Here is a 20,127-nt window from a genome sequence, read left to right as displayed (position 1 = left end):
GAGAAGAACCTGCCAACGTCCCGCTGCTCAACCCCTCGCGCCAATTTCATCTCACACAATTGGCTGAGCGAGAGAGAGAGAGAGCGACGACGCAGGCAGACGCGCGAGCGAGCAACAGAGAGAGAGAGAGAGAGAGAGAGAGAGAGAGAGAGGATGGCTGGTAGGATTTAGCCCCGGCAGCGTCTTTTCCCGTCCAACACAACAAGCGTATTACCTTTCTGTCCACGCGCCTGGAAACGGATTTACGCACACGAAAGGAGGTTTGTTTGCCTCTTTTATTTCTGCATTTCTCCACTCTGACCATCACTCTGCCGAGTGGCACATCTCTGGCGTCTTATTCATGTTTTCCTGCTCACCTCTTAATGAGCGGAGGCTTTTATTTCGGCTGCAGTTGGAGGCTACAGGTCGCAGGAGTGTGTTTAATGGCGATTAGCCGGCGGGTAATTAGCCTTTAACGGTCATATTAACCTGGTAGTAGTAGTGGTGGTGGTGGTGGCGTGCGGGGCAGTGAGGGTGTGCTGATCTGGGGTCCTCGTGCGAGGGCTTGTTTTTGTCGGCGGTGACGGTTGCGGAGGGGGACAATGAGCAGGGGCTGTTGTTTGGCGACGTCGCGCGCGCTAGTGCCCAAAAAGCCTTTGATCCAATTGCGTCTGTTTGCAAAGAGACACGTTTATATATATTTATTTCCATAGATTTTTTTTTCTTTAATTGAGTTGGGGGGGGGTGGGACACAGGATGGTTGCCGTGTTTTTGTGACGTTATGGAGCCTCACAGGAGCTGTGTGTGATAGGTGATGATACTCGCGCGGGGCTTGCGGTTGATACTTTGATGTCACACGGAGCTGTTAATGTCTCTCCGTGCTTCCACGCGGCTCCAAGGGGCGTTTGACGGACGGTTAGGTCGGTCCCTGTGGCTCTGACATGTGTATCTGTCATCACCTACTTGCGCGCGCGCGCGCGCCTGTGTGTGTTTCTGTTTTGAGCGCGTGCAGTCTGGAGAATATCCTACCACAAAAATAAAATCAGTGAATTAGAACAAATAATAATAATTTAAAAAACAACCCGTCGAGGCGCGTGAGGTTGTTTACGCGCCCGGGCAGCAGCGAGCGCAATAAACACAGAATCTCAGTCTGAATGCGCGCGCAGGAAGAAAAGAGACTGGAAAGGGGGCGGGGAGGGGAGAGGGCGCGTGAGGGTCTTTAAGCCATTTTCGATGAAGCGCGTGTTTAAAAAAAAAAATGGTGCGCACATGGCGACAGACAGAATCACATCACAATCAGAGCCCAGCGTGCACGTGAGAAACGTAAACGAGGTCAGCGCGAGGAAAGCGGGAAAACTCGTGTATGTAGTGTCACTATCGGCTGTTTCCCGTCCTGTTGGCCCTGATGTGTCGAGGCTGGGGGTTAAAAGTGAGAAGTATGCCACTCTTTTCTTCTTCCAACAATAGACAACGACGTGCTTGTTGGGAATCTGGCGCTTCACTTGTTTTGCTCAGTGATGGATTCTCTGCGAGCCCCCCTCTCTCTGTTGTTGTTGATCGTAAAGCCATGAACCCCTCACTCATTTGCTGCTTATCTTGATTATGATTAAACTACCAGGTGGTGATTAATCGATCATTTAGCGGTTGTTTTGGGGGCCCATGTGCCGTCCATTGTTCCCTGTATAAAGCTTTTCATAAAGACACATTGAACTGTGTCGAGTTGGAGCTGAATGCGAATGTTTGCGCTGATATTTTTCTGTCCTTCTTGCATCGATGTGAAGTGTGTCTGCAGCAGGTGTAGTAAACACTGAAGTCTGCTGACCTTCTGCATCATCATGTTTTATCGCTTTGTTCATATTTCTGCAGTGTTTCAGCTCTGATTTGGATTTTTTTACTACATAACTTACAGAATTATCCTTTAAAACTGCAACATGGTGGTAGGATTTTAAGCGTTTTCCCCTCCTTTGGTGTGTTTGGGAGGAAAGACGAAGGGGCACACGATTTAAAAACATGTCGCCATATTAGAAGCTTTTTTTGCCCCCCAAAATGGAGGGGGGAGGAGGCTCAGAGAGGAGCTCATTAGCAATGCAAATTAGTTTTTTTCCCCCTCTTCATCGGGGGCTCGGGCACCTGCTGTCTCGAGCATGCGCGCGGCTGGCTGGCTGGCTGGCTTCCTCCCCTCGTCGTCCTCCTCGGGCCTCGTGTGCGCGCCTCCCTCCCTCCTTCCCTCTGCCTCCTTCTCATTAGACTTATGTTCCATTTTCCACTGCGCGCACACGCTGCAGGAGCTTTGACGGATAAAGAATAAATAAATAAAATAAGAAGGAGGAGGAGAGCTCGTGCACTCCTCTCTCTCTCATGCAGCTTCTAGCAGAACATGGTGGAAATAAACGGAGGAAAAGAGGGGAAATAAAAATGTGGGAGGACGGTTAGGGTTCAAGTTAAACTAGAAAGGGAAGAAGGACACAGAGCTAGGAGAAAGGAAAAAAGGAAGGAAAAGTGAAGAATGAGAGGTCACCTTATTTTAACTCAAATTTCACATTCACACAGGATAAAATATAGATAGTTGTGGTCTAACGCACATGTAGGGTTGTTTTATCTGCTTGGAAAGTCTGACGTCATACATTTACAGGTCCAAACGCTCCTTCAGGTTCTAAAATCAAACCAACCCTGAGACAGCACTCCAAATCCTTTCAGCTCCCTCTGACTGAAAGATGCTAAAAAAGAAGAAATTAAAGCATACAGCTGTGCTACAACAGTATTTTTATGTGATATAACACTGTTGCCTATTGTTACACCCATTTTTATGTATTTTGGGGTGCCATCAGGTGGTCTGGTGCACTGCTCCTTGCTAAATGGTGCTAGGAGAGCCAAGCGTCTCCTCGTTCAGACGGCTCATGTCTGAAATGACTGATTTGTCACAGCAGCAGATTAAATTTAGAGTTTGGTGTTTAGACTCCAGGCTTGCTGTTTTTTAATGATGGATGTAAACATTGGTGCATGATGAGTAAACGTCTGCCTGGAGGCTACAGGTGGATGCTGGGGTGGTGGAGGGGTTGAAACAAGTCAGAGGAAACTTTCAGTGTGAGTGTTTTTGGAGTTGTGATCAAAGTGAAGTGTGTTGTGACACAGGGCAGTATTTTTTATGTATTTTGTACTAAATTTAGCTTCCATAAGTTTATTAAGTACATTCAGTTTTAGTTTAGTTTTTAATAGATTATTAGAATATATATTGGTATTTATCAGGGAAAAAATGTAGTAGTTACTTTAGTCTGAATATTAGTCATAAACTGAATTCTCACATAGTTTCTCCTGTTTCTGTTATATTTTTCTTTATATTTCTTATTTAATTTAAATGATACTCTTCTTATGACACATTGTTTAGTTTTATTTTGTTCACCTTTAGTTTAGTTTCAGTTAAATAGATTAATCTTCCTCACACAAATGCGTCAGTATATCCGTCCAACATCTATAGATTTATTGATTTTAGCGCCTGATATTTACCTGATGTTGCCTGGATTTTGTGGCTTTATAATATTTGCACATTACATAAAGAAAGAAGTAGAAGTGGAAAAACTAGAAAACCAAAATAAACATTAAAAATAATCAGAACTCAACAGTCAAAGTCAAAATATCAGCATCCAACCCAAACTCACAGTGTTTACATTTTACAAACAGGTTTAGTTTGCTTTTGCCGATGGGAGGAAACTGTTGTACATACCAGTATGAATAAATCTGCAGAATATTTGTATGTTTGCTGATATGGTTAAAGAATAAAACTGATGTCAGAATCTGACATTTATCACATAAATTTTTCATGAGATAAATGTTTAAAGATCTGAAAAAGCTAAAAGGCTGCAGTTTTTACATAACGATCAAAGGGAGGAAAAATGTCGCCATTAGCTTTGGTTGTTTTAAACATCGATGTCCACTGACATCGGCACAGAATAAAACGGCATTTACTGAAGTCAGAGCCGATGTCAGTTGCGTTACATAAGTTTTTCACCAAATTAATGGCATTTAGTAAATATTTATGATTAAGATTTCTCTGTTTGTCTGCAGGAAAGGGGGATAAATAATAATCACTAATAGAGAGAGAGAGATGTCAGCTATTGGTCCAGTTGTGATGTCACACCCAGTTCTGATTTTTCTTACAAAAATCTGTGTATAACATGTCGAACGTTTAGTTTGACCTTTGACCCTAGGCTGCTCATCGTTGCACAGTCAGTATAACGTTTAAAAACATATTTCAAGTTTTGACTCAGTACCAAGACGATATGGTCACCTTCAGCACACACGCAGTCCCAGCTTGTGTCAGAAAGAAGACTAATTAGCTGATAAGCAAAGGTTAATGGGCTGAATGATGAATGGGAGATAAATGAACGAACGCAGGAGACGAGAAGACGGGACGACGAAGATGAACGATAGACAAAAATGACAAATTATTGTTGGGGTTAAAATGGCGAAAGTAAGAAGAGAAATGGGCAGGAAGCAATGACGAGGAGCAAAAGGATGGATGATGGCTTATACGCGGAGGAACATGCATAAAGGAAAGGAGAGAGCGATGCAGAGGATGGCACGGCAAATTAAAGAGACAGAAAAAGAAGAAAAGGGTAAGAATGAGGAGAAGAAATGAGGTTAAGAAGGAGAAAGAAGGCACAAAAGGAAACAGGAAGATGTTAACAATGAAAGATGGAGCAGAAGGATATTAGGAGCCAAAGAGACAGTGAGGAAAGGAGTGAAGAAATAAGAGAAGGGTAATAAATGGAAGGAAGGGAGGAATGAGAAGTGGTGAAGGAGGTCTCATTTAGAGGAAGATTAAAGGAGACAAAATAGTTGAGGGTGATAATGATCAATCAGTGAGTGAAATATAAATGACAGAAGTTTTGTGGGAACCCAGGACGCTGTGTTCAGCATCACGTATCGCAGCTAACCGCGAACAAAATGGATCTATAGATGCCGAACGCGGCGAGCGCAGAGGAGAGGATTGTTTCCTCTGGTCACGCGTGGATCATGTGGTTGTTTTAAATTCAGTGAAATGCACAACATGTGCAAAGTCTTCGCTTTACTGTCATGCAAGACTACGATGGATCCACGAGTTTCTCCGTATACGCTCATCTTTACCATTAAAAGGTCACCTGTTTAGCATCGATGGGAAATCATTGGGATACAGCTAAACCCTGATTTCTGATTAGCTTAGTCATGCTCATTTTTTAAACTTCTCACCTTACAGCGTATTCTTTTTCAGTATGTTTGATTTATGTAATGCTCTGCATGTCTGCAGCGATGTATCTGCAGCATCGCTCTGGTAGGTCAGGAACAGAGTTTAGGATGTGAAGTGTCTGACCAGCGCTGCGTTTCTGGGTCGGATGCTGATTGATTGATATATTAGCTTATGCATTGCTCATTTTTTGGTATTAGCATTGTGATTGCGAGCTAGTTGGCACATCACATACTCCCCCTGAAAGTGTGACATGATGACAGCTTTCGTCAGACATCACCTGTGGCTTAGCAAAGGTGCCAGCTGACACAGCAGCGTTGGATGCAGGGAGACCTGCAAGGTGCACACTGGAAAGCTGTAGTAGTGGTGAGGAAGTTTTGGCTCTAAAAACTGCCTGGTCAGGTGGAGGAAACAGTACTGGGTTAGATTGTAATGTTGTAGGCTGCATATAAGAATTGGACATAAACATTAGAGGACCTGCATTAGCTTCATTTTTCAGTCAAAAAGGTTGCTGTTTGATTCAGATCTGTCCCTTTGATGAAAAATGATGAGTTTGGAATGACCGCCCTGTCACCTTAACTCCCCAGAACGAGAACGGGCTGGTTAGCAACTTAAGGTGAAGACGCAGCTCGACTCACTGTCGTCTGAGCTGCAGATTCCAGCGTGTGCTGCAGATAAGTTAAAGAGTTAAAAACACTGAAGTGAATGGACGTGGATGTGACAGCGCCATTTCTAAAGCACCCCAGTCATAAGGGTTTTATATTGGCACATACTGGATGACACAGACACTCAGGTGTCTGGATTTGGGCTATAAATAAACTGGATTTTCAAAGCTGAAGAATATATGAGTAAGGAAATATTTAACTTAATTTAACTAAAGTCCAAACACGATGTCTTTAAGGAATGCTCTGCTGCATTTTGTTCACATTCCTCTGAGAATTTAACATTTTAAGAAGAGTTAAAATCTTTTGAAGAGATAACATTAGAAAAGGTGCAGAATTAACCAGAAACTCTCAAACTTTCTTTTAATAATCACCCCCTTGTTTCTTTGAATATTTGTGGTTGTTGAGACTGTTCATCCAACAAAACAAGTGATTTGGGGAAGTTTTGAGATGTTCCAGAACAAACTGGGAATAACTAAAAACAACAGTTGATGCTGAATGGCTGATATGAAGAGATTATTTGACCAGAAAATAAAATGTGGCGGAAAAAAAGAAAACCTCTGCTGGAAAGACTTAAGAGATAACATCAAATCGGTATTAAGCTACGCAGACAGATAGCGCTGCCATGGATAAAATATTTAGCTGGATTTCCAAATCAGCCTTTCCCCCCCACATTACTCTGAGAGTGTGTGTGTGTGTGTGTCTCCCCCCAAATCCTACCCAGCATGCCTGCGGAAAACAGGGTCAGGCCGGAGAAAAAAGAGAACGAGAGCGAGCACATGATGGGCAGATAAAGGCTCGTCTGTGTCAGAGGGAGAAGAGAGCAAGGAGGAGGAGGAGGGCAGGACGATGAAGGGGCCTCTCTGTTGAAGGAGGGAGTTCAGGCTCTATAGAAATCTCCCATGGCGGACAGAAACAAGGCATTTAGTCTGTGAGTCGGCCTCTGGAACGCCATAATAGGCTCTTATAATGATGCCACTATGGACAGGGACGAGAAAACACAGAATGTCCCTTTAAACTGAGCTTTTGGTGAGAAATGCCTGTAGTGTGAAGGAGGTGGATGAGCTGTTGGAGGGCCTGCAGTAACATGGACTCTCTGTTAAAGTCGACTTTTCCTTACTTCATGGGCAAAGTTTTGAATACTGAGGTCAGAGTATGTACACGTAATCCCTGAAACCGAAGGTCAGACTTCTCTCTGCTCCCAGTGCTCAGTGTTTTACTCTTAGATGTCACAGACAGCAGATTTCCTCAATATGGTCATTCACGCAGAGAAGCCACGCCCACCTGCAGTATAGACTTGCTTACGAGGGGCAGCCAATGAAAGGAAAATATGACAGATTTTTCTCCCAGGATTCAAAGTTTAAAAAAATATGTGAGTTATTAATTATGGGTGCCTAATGAATGGGTTTTAAGAATGCATGGTGAGTAAAAAGTGGATTGAAAGAAATTGATTAAAATCCCCAAAGAGGATACAGTCTGAGGAAAAACATAAATCTACCCAGATTAAATTTATCTGTAAGTGTATCAAAGATTAATTTCATGAGTTGTGCTGAAATAACACTGAGCAAAGAAAAGAAAATCTTCCACTGTGACTATTAAATCATTAAATAGACCGAATATGCTTTTCTCTGTGATTTTTGTGAGGCACAGCCAATCAGAAGACAATCGGCTTAAAGGAGGAGGAGCTAAAACAGCTTGTTTTAAATAGAATGAACTGAGTTCCCTCAGAACTGAGAAGGATTATTTTGAGTTGTGAATCATGCAAAGCTACTCTATTAGGACTTCCAAGCATTGTTTGGGGAATTTGGTTAATGCTCACACGTGAGTTCTCGTATATTCACTTAATGAGCAACTGGTCTCTTTGGAAGAGAACTTAATTGGAAGTTAATAAGTGTTAACTGGAAATGTTATAGGTTTGCAAAAATTACATATTAAGTTTGAGCTGAGCAAGGGTCACATGTCAGATGATTTTCGGATACATTTTGGATCAATTGTGTTTGTTAGACTTGATTTTGATTAAACCAGCAGAAACTGCTGGTTCTGCTGCAAATCCATTTAAACAAGTTTTTATGTCAACACTGAAGATGTGTGAGGGAAGTCCTTCACAGGCAAACCCGTGTGAGGACACTGTGTGTGGTCTCTGCTGCTCCTGCAGATGGATCTAACATGCTTAAAGCATGTGCCGTGTCATTTGAAACTTTATGGCTCAGCGAAATCGTCCTGTCTCTTGACCCTCTGCACTCTGTGGTCAGAGATGAAGGTTAGTGTCAGAGCCAGACACCTGCCTGGAGTTGAACTGTTTTACCTTCGGCAGACAGGGTGAAGGTGACGGTGGTCCCGCGGCCCCACCGTGCATCAGGGTAGCATTTTAGATCAGAGAGCTTGTTTCATGGTTTTAATTTTAACGGCAATAAGGTCTGCGCTCAGTGGCTGTAAGGCCGGTGGTGGGGTATAAGAATAAGTCTGTCCTTTCTACTTCAGGTTCACCGGAGGCTTTAAAAAAGATGGTGGTCTGGGTTAAAACAAACCCCGTGTCACAAACCAAATCGTCCATCTGTATACGTGTGGTTACACATGTGCAAAACAGCACTAGTGTAGCTTTTTAAGAGCCAGTGTGCTTCATAGACGTTTCAGTTCAGTTTTATTTACATAGCACCAAATCACAGCAGCAGTCACCTAACGGTGCTTTACACTGTAAGGTAAAGAACCTGCGATAATGCAGAGAAAGCCCCAACAATAAAAAAGGGGCTTCCATTGAGCAAGGCGACAGCGGGACAGAAAAACTCCCTTTTAACGGGATACACCTCTGACTGAACCAGGCTCAGGGACTCATCTGCTGCGGGACAAAGGACACTAAACATATTCTCTCATATCTTCATTTTCTTTGGTAAAACGTTGGCTCTGCTGTGCAAAACTGGCCCTGCCTTCCTGGATTTGATTATTTCTCACTGAGAGGCGTTGCTATCAAATCCAACAACCTTGAGTTTCAGGGCAAACTGTTTAACATGTCAGCATTCGGGGGATATTTACCCTCTTTTGTGGGCTCTTTTAAACTGAAGGATGAATCAGGAGGACAGCGGTGTCTTGTCTTTCTCTGCTCTTGTAGTGGTTGAATGGGTTGCTGTGTTGTTATTGCATTTCTGCAGATGTCACGGCCCTGTGGAGACTTAACACTGTACGTGTGATCTGTTTTTAATCCACAGTAGTAATGTGTTTTCCCCCCTCTCTCTCTTTATCTGCCTTGTAGCTACTCTCCTTTTTGCAGCTCTTTGGCAGATTGAGCTGAATTGAAGGGTTTTTGATTCAGCATTGTGCCCTCATTACCATGCAGACCTATATTTTCAAAATACAATTCCCTAATTATCTGTGCTGTCGTAGTTCTGCATCAGGAGCAGGAGGGGTGCTCTGAAAAGGCTTTCATGTGCAGCGCAGTGAGGGTCCCGTTATTCTCAACTCCTTCATCAAAAAAGAAAGAAAGATTTGTGTGTGCTGGTTCAGATGAGAGCGTTTGTTCCTGGTTATTCAGGGAAAGAAAGGGCAGGAAGTCTTGCATTTTTGGGAGGATTGTTGAAGAACTGCAGCTGTTTGGGTTTTTTTAAAGGACCACCTATGAAAGTACAAATGAACAAGGGCCCAGCCAGTGGTGCATTACATGGATGGATGGCACTAAAAATTGATATTTAGGTTCAAACGGTTAACTCATTGGCCAAGCTTCTTCTTCTGTAAATGCAACACCCTGAGAACTTTCTCATTTTCCTGACACAGGTGGATGCAAGGCTAGAAGATGAGCAGCCAACTGTCCTGCATGGTGGTGTGACCCTTTAAAGTTTACCCAGAATGCATTTTTTGAGGTGAAAACAGATTGAATTGGGTGACAATGCTTGTTTCTATTCCTTTGCAGACATTAGGGGCCAGATTTACTAAACGGGGCAAAGTATCACAAAAAGCCCAAATAATTGTGATTTTATGGGGGATTTAAAGAAATTGTGCCGTTGTCTAAATCCAGGTACTGTTAGTTCACTTCAAAATCAACAAATAAGTATTTAAATCAGTCTGCACACTGGATTTAAATATTCTTCCCCTGATATTTCGCAGCTTGAGAAAGGAAGTCCCAGAAACACACATCCAATAGGGTCAGCTGCAGAAAGCTCTGAATTCTCAGCTCTTACAGTCTTGTAGCTGCGCTGTCTTTGTAAATACAAACTTCTGCTTTTTGTCCTGGCACAGTACGCTAGGAAATCCTAAACATTGTTCTTGTTTAACTGCGTTGTATAGCACTAAATTTTGAAAGACCAAAACCAACAGTGTGCTCCTCTGGTATTCACAGGAGAAAGCCCTGCAGGTTTTCCTGTTGCTTTTCATTCTTGCTGTTGAATTTACAGACAGGACGTCACCACACATATCCTTACAGTCAAATATTCAAAAACAAAGGGGAGATAAAGACATAAATGGAGGCAACTCTCAGACAGCAGCAGAGAGACTGTGTGGTCCCATGGGCTGAATCCAGTTTAAATTGGCTGCTTTCCTCGCTCAGGATTAGACCTGGGCTTAATACCTTTACACTAAAAGGCCTTTCCGTTCTCTCCGAGGGCAATCTGCTGCAGGAACACACCCGGCTTTTAATCCACAACAACAACAACAAGTGCGTGGCTGAAGCTGGCGGAGGCGAATCGCACCACGACGAGCTCAAAGTCTAGTTTAAAAAATAACAGAAATCTGGGAAATTATTAGACAGAGTAAATCGGTTCTTATGCAAACGAGGAAGCGGTTTCTGTTTCTGGCAGCCATCTTTGTTTTGGTCAAGGAAGGTGCAGCTTATGGGGAGCTTTCAAGTTCTTTAACAACAACCGGACACGGGAGACTGGTGCCAATTAGATAAGTTCATTGACACAGATTGAATCAAGAACTGGTCTAAAAGCAGATTATTTCTTCTTCTATGGTTCTTTAATGTGAAGGTGCTGTTTTCCTCGCTGGTAACCGGAGTATCTTTGGATTTTGGTTGGATAAAATGGAGAATCTGAAGACTCCAGTTTGTTTTTATTTGACTTTATGATTGTGTCATGCAAAAACACCACCATGTCCAACTGTAAACCCCCCAAGACACAATCAAGAAGAAACTGCAGCCATGCTATGAATATTACAGAGTACTCACACAACCTGCATGTTTGTAAATCTGATGATTTTATGGGTAAGAGGAAGGATTCCTGTTACAGACCATTATCTTATTAACAGCTTGCCGTAACGTCATGTTCATGGCTGAAGTTTTACTTGATCCAAGTACGTTTGTTATGTTGTTAAAAAATATTTCAACAAGTTCTCTTAAAACAAGTCAATAACTTTATCCTAATTATGTTTCATTTTAAATTATTAACACACTGTAGCAGAGCAGTAATGTTGCTGCGATTCACGCTCAGCTCCCAGGCGACCTGTGAATCCTCCAAAAAAATAAAGACTTGCTGTTTTTAAATGTTCATATTCATACAGTCGTGGGCAGCAGCCTGCAGTTAATTGCATTAGTGACTAGTGACGTGAACTAGCCTTCGAAACATTTCAGAATCGGTACGAAGCAAGCGAGCTCTGCTGAGCTTAAGTCCGAGTACCGGAGGAAGCAGTGCAGTAAAGCTGCAGCAGTGCAAACTGAAATATGACTGAATTTTTATGTTTTCATTTGATAACTCAGAAAATGCATATTTACACTTTTCTGTTTGGTCCTAATTGGCTGTTAAGCCTGTTTGAACATGGGTTGGAAGATGTGTTTGTCTCTTTCTTGTCCGTTTATCGCAGAGAATATTGAAGCTGCATTTCACGTTGAGCTTGATCTTCTCCATCTTCAGGCTGTCGTCCGAATCGCAGCAACTGAGCTGGTTTTTTGCTGTCATAATTTTAGTGGTTATGATGTCTGTGAAGCGGGCAGCACTCAGTTATTTTGCAGGTGAGCAAAATGATGTGACGTCCTGCTGTTATGTGAGCGTGCTCAGAGCCTGAGGCCCGGGTTAGCAAAGGAAGCCGATGCTCATGTTTGGGGTGCCGTCATCTCTGACTGGGTTTTAGATTTCAGCAGCAAACCAGTGTTTGAAATTATTACTGAATATATTACCAAAATTATTCAGACTAATTATCATAAACAAATAGTTTCAAATGTATTAAATTAACCAGTAATGCTAATCCAACCAAAGCACCTTCAGACAGCAGAGGCAGGGTTCACTTTCTGTTCAGACTCACAGGAAACACCTCTGAGGAGCCTCCTTACCTGTCCTTAAACCCTCCCACTGTGAAATCAGCTCCTGGCTTTACAATCAATCAAAATGTGCTGCTTTGCGTTTTGCTTTGATCTGATTGGCTCACAGTCTCACAGTATGGTGGCCAGCAGGGACAAACTTTACAACCAGCAAGGAACAAAGAAGTAATTAGTCTCAATCAAGTAATCAAGGCGATCAGAGCAGCTGATTGAATTTAAATTCTTCTGTCATGTGTTGGGACGCTGTGTGGGATTTTTGGGCTCTGATTAATCCACCAAATGCTCTGATGTTACCTGCCAGCACACGAAACGAGGCAAAATGAACTCCTGAGGTAAAGTCCATGTTTTTGTTCAAATAATCCATTCGAGATTTTGGTTTCAGTTTCCCTGGTTCTGTTGAAATATGGCTCAAGTGTTTGGGTGCAACAGTAAGCTGCGTATTTGTGAAGTGTGATACGTTTGCTGCTCTGAAGCCAGAAATGAAATGACCACATGTGTGCCGGAGCCGGTTTTATACACACTGAAGACGGCCGCTGGTTTAAGCCCAGGTAGCTTCGCTCTGTGGTAGCTTTCAGTCGTTGTGGACTACTTCTATATTTTCTCTCTTGTTTAACAAGTGGACAAAACAACACTTTTATTCTGTTTAATATAATAACAATGAAAAACAGTTTTCAGTTCTTTATCTGTGGTGAAAACACAGAACAGTTTCTTTCTTCCACGTGATCCCAGCATCTTCCTCCATCACACCAACCCTCAGCACGTCCTTCATCACTACATCCATCAGTCTTCTCTGAGGTCTTCCTCTTCCCTCCTGGCTAGCTGGAGTCCAGTATATCCTCTCTCCCTCCTCCGCACATATCCAAGCCATCTCAGCCTCTCCGACTTTGAGCCGTCCCTGTGATGGACTCATTTCTGATCCCGTCCATCGTGGTCATTCCTAATAAAAATCTGGACATCTTCAGCGCTGCCTCCTGTCTTTCTGTCAGCGCCGCCATCTCCAAACCTTCCCTTTCCTTTTCTCGCTGCCAGTCACAAATCACCCGCTCCACCCTGCCTGCATGCTCTTCTTATCTGAATTTAAAAATTCAGTTTTCCATTATTTAATATTTTATCTACAATGAAAACAGAGGAAACTGTCTGGTGTTTGATGGATGCGTGGTTAAAAACGTACACCTTTTTATTTAATGGAATACTAATACCATTAAATCCCACCTTATCCTTGGGTTTTTAATGGTATGCGTGGAGTGAAAATACAAACCTATACATGCCTGTGACGATACGAGGTTTTTGCATGAGGGACAAATCCACAGCCTTTAATTTTGACTTTACATGTTCCCTCTGTAATCTGTCATCCTCAGGCTGTTGATTCAGCAGGCGCCGGAATCTGTTGTCAAATGAGGTTGAATTGGTTTTGTCTGTACAGCGTTCAGCATATTAAAGACAGAGTTTTCTGTTATGTTATCAAGGTTAGTTCCTGATTTTTTCCACTTTCAATGCATCACGCTGTGTAAAGGCTGCTGTCCTGGGAAACCTGATCATCTCTCTGTTGTCGTCGTCCAGCTGTTTGTCTGAAGGCAGTTAAATTGTGAATGCTTTTGCCTTCGTCTCAGCTGCTCGGCCTCCGTCTCAAAGGTCACAGGTTCAATTCCCTCGGCAGCTACTGTGTCCTGGAGGAAGATTTTGGCTCGTTATCGCTGTACTTCTGTCAGCTCTGTAAAGTGGACCTTTTCCTGCAGGCCTGGTTTCATTTAATGGTTTTTATTACAAAGCGCTGCAGACTGCTGGAGTTCAGGGCTCGATATTTCATGAGTGTAACCTCACATCACCTGGAATGTCACCTGATAACTTAGACAGTGGATTTTACTAATATGGTCATCTGAGACCCAGAAGCCCCGCCCACCTGTTTTCAGACTGGACAGCCAATCAGAAGAAAGCTAGCTTTCACTAAGGGCATGTTTTATAAGAAGCCTCTGCTTTTTTTTTTTTATCAGAAAGTTTATTTTTCTACCCCAACACATCCACTGGACAGTAACGAGTCTGCACCACGTGATTCTGAAATGTTTTCCAATGAAGTCACTCTGCTGGCGTCAAACTGAGTAAGCAGAGGTTTTTACTTCTAAGTGTGTGCTAACGTCGCGCTGTCAGACTGGGCTTTTGTCACTTTGGACTGAATAGTGTGGTGTTTGTGAGCAGCAGGAATTGTGGCCTTCAGCTGTTGGAGATGTTTGTGTGTTGGACATTTTGCTTCACATGCAGCTTAAACCAAATTAGAGTAATTTAATTTGCTGTAAAACCAGAAATAAAATGAGGTCGGGGTAAAATCTACTCAATTACTAACGGAATTATGTAAATTAGCAGTGTGACGGGTAAAATGGTGGCACATCTTATTTTTGCTGTTGTTGTGCTTCCCTTTAACAACAACTAACCTCCACAAAAGCTTCCAGGTAAAGCGGCGACTGCTGAGTCAGTTATTGGACAGGAACCTGTGTTTCCATGTCATCTGTGACTTACTAAATAGATTACCCACAAATCCTCTCTGATCAGGCGTTGAGCTGTGGACCATCTTTGTCACCGATAACTAAACAATAACCAGACAAATAAGAGCGCGAGCGACGAGCACCTGTATAAATATATTTAAAAATCAAAGTTAGGTTGTAAAGTCTTCAATGATCAGCATGTTATTTGTTGAGATTATACTTTAGAGATTTCCAACATAATGTCCCAGGGACAGAAAATGAATGAATAAAACATTACTTTATGTTAGGGCTGCAGCCTTCAACTATTACAGTAATTCAGTATTATTTATTCTATCAATGAATGAGAAAGCAATAATAACTATTAAAAAGAGAAACACAAGCCTTTTAACATCAATTAAATAGTTTAACTGCACATAATAGATGTTAAAAGCAACTAAACCTTTTGTTGTTACTTAATATTTTTGAAAGGGAACATTTTCATAAATGCAAAAATAATGACAAATGCAGTAAAATGGAGAGCTTTCTTACTAATGCAGGAAACCATGATGTAGCTCATCAATGGGCTGTGTGTGTGTGTGTGTGTGTGTGTGTGTGTGTGTGTGTCATGAATATTTTATATTAATCTAAAAATTGCAAATAATGTTACTAAAGCCTTGAAATGAATCCAGTGCCCCCCGTGCCCCCCTTTAGATGCTCCCCTGATTATTGGAGGTATGACAGCGATGGAAAGTGGGACGGCTGCTGATTTAAACACGTAACAGTTCATCTACATACATGCACTTATATTCTACTGTAGGTTTACTGTAGGTTTACTGTAGAGTTTTCACTGTGTAAAACAAACAGTAACGTGTACACAGACTCAGCCTCGACATTAAACTAGTTACAAGGTGACAACTGAGTCGTTTGCATCAAGTTTTTAAAAAAAATTTTTTTAAAATAGCTGAGTAATTCAAGTCACACGACGAGTCATTGGAGCCTTTTTTATATACTCAGCTTTATGTATAACATTACAACATACTGTAGATTTATGTCGCCTGTTTAATCTGTGACACAGCTTTATAATAAATGTGAAGGCTACACCGCGCCCTCTTTAGAGTCCCTGCTGCATGCTGCTGTCTTCTAGAAAAAGAGAGGAAGGACATCTGTATTCTTACGTTTACAAAAAATAAGATCAACTTAAACTAAACCAGCAGTTTATCTGAATAAGCAGAAGTTTAGTTTCAAGTTTTACTTCAGGTTTGCCGTCTCTATAAAAGAAAGCAGTGCTGAATGTGAAGCGGCTCCACCAGAAGCTTCATCTGCACTGCTGCTGTGTTTTCAACCTTTCTGTTGAGCAAAACAAAGACTGCTTGAATCTTAGGATACGTCCTGGTCACACATGTGCCCCTCAATACATGTAACGGTCCATCTGGTTCAAATGTGAGCGACATGCTGTACGGCCCTGAATCATCAGCATCGGCTTCCTGCTGTGTTTTCTGCTTCACTAAGAACAGTCTCTTTATTTCATTAACCTCAGGCATTTCCTTTAATGTGACAGCAGGAAAAATCTACTTGTTAACAATGAAACTCTACTTAAACTTAACGTTGAATTTTAATTTTATATAGTGCCAAATTAGGACAACAGTCACCTTATATTGTAGTGAAAGGTACAGACTAGGTTATGCTGACAAATCAAATCATAATCAGCAATCAAACGACTAAACATTTGGCGACAGTGGGAAGGAAAAAACTCCCTTTTAACAGGAAGCAACCTTTGGCAGAACCAGGCACAGTGGGCGGAGCCATCTCCTGCAACAGGGTGGGTGTGGACTGAGATTGCTATGCCTACTTAGGCGTTGCAGGTTGGAAAATGTCTTGAAAGTAAAAGCTGGTTTAGTCTTTGTGGGCAGTATTTGTGTTGTTGATCATGTTCATACAGATCAGAACAGAATCGGAGTGAATAGCAGCTGCAGTGAACCATACTTTTGTCGTTACTGGAAGTAAAAGTATCCACGAGCGCTTCAGTTCCTCAGAAGGTTTAAATGTGGAGCTTGACAGTGAGTGTGAAACCTGCGAAGGGTTAGGTGAGGAAGCTGAGTGCTGTATTTGTGTGTGGATGCAGCACTGAGTGTTTTTATGTGTCCATGTTGGTATCAGGAAGGTGTGAAGAGGAGGGCTATTATCGCAGTGTGAAGTGGAAAACTGTGATTGGCCATTCTGACGCTTCCCCATTGACCCCCATTACAGCTGCATTAACGGGCGTCCTGCAGGATTAGATTGCCATCACAGAGAGTGAAAACACATGCAGCTGGAAATGCACCCGAGAGACGCCGAAGGCCCTCGCATGATGACAAAGTTATCTGCGCCAGCGACGGTTTACCTCCAGAACTTTCAAACTTTCTAATATGAACAGAGTAAATCTCTGCAGACAGGTGAGAAGGGAGACGATGGTGTTCACTGTAGGGCTGCCACAAATGATTATTTTGATAGTCGACTAGTCACCGATTATTTTTGCGATTAGTCACTAATCAGATCATCATCCACTGGACGTAAAACTACAGCTTATTGCACCAGCAGCATCTGCTCTTATATAACTATCATTAGCTTACAGCTTTAAGTCTTTAAGGTGCTAACTAAAAATAAAGACAAGATGATGGTTTATTAAACTTCACCGAAACAATCTGCAAATTTCATTAAAATTTAATAAACTCCTTGCTATCTAAAATATAACAGGACACCGGAGTAAATTCTCCAGCATCTCACACTTCTGATAATCAGCTGTCTGCTTTAAGTTTATTCAGCTGTGTAAAACCTATAACTTTAATCTCAGCCAAACAGATTTACTCAGGAACAAATAAAACACTGAAAAAAGCCAAACAATAACAGTTTTAAGTTATCTAAGTGACTCATATATCATGTTTAACCTGAGTAGCGAAAGACGGCGGTGGGTTTGAAAACGATTAGTCGGGAGTCCGGTGTTCTCACAGCTCTAGTTAGCCTAGCCCCCGGCTCGCTATCGAGCTAGTGGGTAACAGACGTCTCCGAAAACGTCGGAGCGCTTTTGAAAATATGTGGTGTCTTGATAAACTGAGCAGATATTTGAGGTTTACACAGCTACATTCTCGCCTGAAAATGTTAAACGTTTATTTTGTGACCCAGAAAGAATAATAAGAGTAATATTAAAACTAACTAGCTGCCGCCATTGTTGGAAACTGCGCTGGGCTGCGCTATGAATTCTGGGACACAGCTTCTTCTTCTTCGGGGTTTAACGGCAGCTGGCATCCTTGTACATGCAGTGCTGCCATCTTCTGTTTCAGTCCGGTATTACACTCTTAAATCCTGCTACTTATTCCTGCGTCTTTTGGGATCTTACAAAGCTTCAAACGACGCGTCGACTATTAAATCAGTCGTCGACGATTTTGATAGTCGATGTAATCGTGACTAGTCGACAAATCGTGGCAGCCCTAATTCACTGGTACATAAATATTAGATTTCTGCTTCAGTTGGCGTAGATGATGGATTAAATGTTCCCTTTCTGTCAGGTAATCTACAAAATGTACATACTGAACATTGACAGAGCCACTGATTAGTAAAGTCCAACCTCTGACTCCTTAACTGAGCATTTTCACAGCCGCCATGTTTGTTTTGTGGTAATCTAAACCAAAATGTGTAAAATGAGGATCATGTTGTTTTAAATAAGACTTGAAACCATAAACCAGGCTTTACATAAACCTTTGGATTATTCATTGATTGGTTAGCGTGAGCGTCTTACTGCTTTCAGTTCGAGTCACATGGTTTTCTCCTTTCCTGCTCTCAGTCTCACTGCGAGCACACCTCCGTGCACAAAGAGTGGAGCAGATTTTAATCACAGTGCAAGAAAAGCTGTTAGCATGTTAGTGTGAAATGCTTTCTAACTGCTGATGCTTTGCTGTTAGCTTCCGTCATGCAGTGTTAGCTCTCCTCTCACCTACAGCATAATCATATAAAGCTACAGAGGCAAAATTGATTCCACTTTTGTGTGGACACGTGTTTAAATGTTGCGTCCGGCTATCTTACCTTAACTGTGCATCGAGTTGGCTCTGAAATAATAAAGATGTTTGTTGCAAGTTGCCAAAGACTGATGGAAAACAAATCAAGTAAATTGCTAGTGAACACTACGCAGCTTTCAGATGTATTCATTAAAATGTTTTCTCATTACGTTGATAAAAATGAATTCCTTACATCCTCCCAAACTGTATTTGCTGTTCCAAATTGGTAGTTCATGAATTAGAAATATGCTTCAGCTCGCAGCAGTGTTGCTGTGTTTACAGTTACGATACAAAGAGGTTTCGAGTCTCATGCGTCTCACTCAGTCAGTGTTGTGCTTTGACTCCACATATTACACACGTCCTAAGCTCTGACTGTGCAGCTGTGCTTTTGCTTTCCATTGGAATTGAAGTGCAGTTGTGTGCTTTCGATCTTTTGCATGAAGTTAAACTTTGACTCCCGGCCGTACGGTGCTCACAGACAGACTGCATCATAGTGAGTCTGTACCAGCCCGGCACAGAAGGTGACTCATCCCAGCTGCTTCGTGTGCCTAAAATGTATTATTATCGACAACGCTCAACTTAACTCACAGCTGCACAAACGCAACACATCTTGTTGGTCCTTTGAGTCTTCACTTGACCTTGACAAACTACACCACATCCACTCCCTTCGTTTAAACCTTTCCAAGATGCCGGCGTCACGATAGCGGTCGTTGCTCATGTTAAACGAAGATGGTCGTTTTCTCGTACCAGTCAGGAGCAGTGTAATCAAAAGAGATTTTATTTTTTCATATTTCCCCAAGACCTCAGAGCAGAACGAGGCAATGACGGCAGATATGATATTTATAAAGTCAGGAACAATATTTTAAAAAGGGAGGCTGGGGTGAGGTGGGCTGCACAGCTGGTTGCAGATGTGACTGTAGGTTAAATTAACATAAATAGATCCCAACTGTAGCAGGTCTGAACCAACACTGTGGTCGATTCCATTCTCTTTACTTCATTAGACCAAATTTTAATTATTTCTTCAAATACTTTCAGGAGACTCGAGCTTCAGGACTTTTCTCAGTTTCCAGAACTTGTGGTGTTGAGTTTTTACGCAGTAGTGTGGTGGTGGATTGCCAAGCGGCTTGCAGAAGCAAATGTAGGTGGTCTTAAACATCTTGGCTCAGTGTCCTTTATGATATTTGCCATTGATATGTCTAGAAGGAAGTCTGCTAAACCACCAGATGATGTGGGCTGAAACCAGATGAGCTGATCTGCCGAGCTTGACTTCATGACCTACCTGAGTGAAGGTTATGCTTGATTGAATCAATTAGATTTTAAATGTTGCTGAAATGTGTGGCTGACTCCTACTTCCTGTGGCAAACATTGAGGACATTAGCATTTAAATGTATCATTTGACTAGTTATGGGGACATGTGCTCGGTTACAATAAATAAAAATGGTGAATTTGGGTCTAACAATCAGAAAGATGAATATAAAGCTGATAAACCGGGAGAGATGAAGACTGACAAACAGGTTGGAGGAAAAAGATCAAGTCAGAGATG

The 20,127-nt window shown here is 42.1% G+C and overlaps 1 protein-coding gene across 1 annotated transcript in view; it reads left to right on the top strand.

Annotated features, from left to right (window-relative positions):
* Positions 1-69: 69 nt before the first annotated feature.
* The window catches only part of LOC146654736 (uncharacterized), a 34,316-nt gene continuing 14,258 nt past the window's right edge, over positions 70-20,127 (top strand). Inside the window, exon 1 of the mRNA XM_085379675.1 lies at positions 70-260. The gene's annotated coding sequence lies outside the window, so the exon portion shown is untranslated. The remainder of the gene's footprint in view (positions 261-20,127) is intronic.

Source organism: Rhamphochromis longiceps, linkage group LG14 (assembly GCF_057381845.1).
Source record: "Rhamphochromis longiceps isolate RC_006_pf linkage group LG14, R_longiceps_female_GT1.1, whole genome shotgun sequence".
Lineage (NCBI taxonomy): Eukaryota > Metazoa > Chordata > Actinopteri > Cichliformes > Cichlidae > Rhamphochromis > Rhamphochromis longiceps.
The sequence above is the reverse complement of the archived record's forward strand: the minus strand, read 5'-3'. Positions and strand labels throughout refer to the sequence as shown.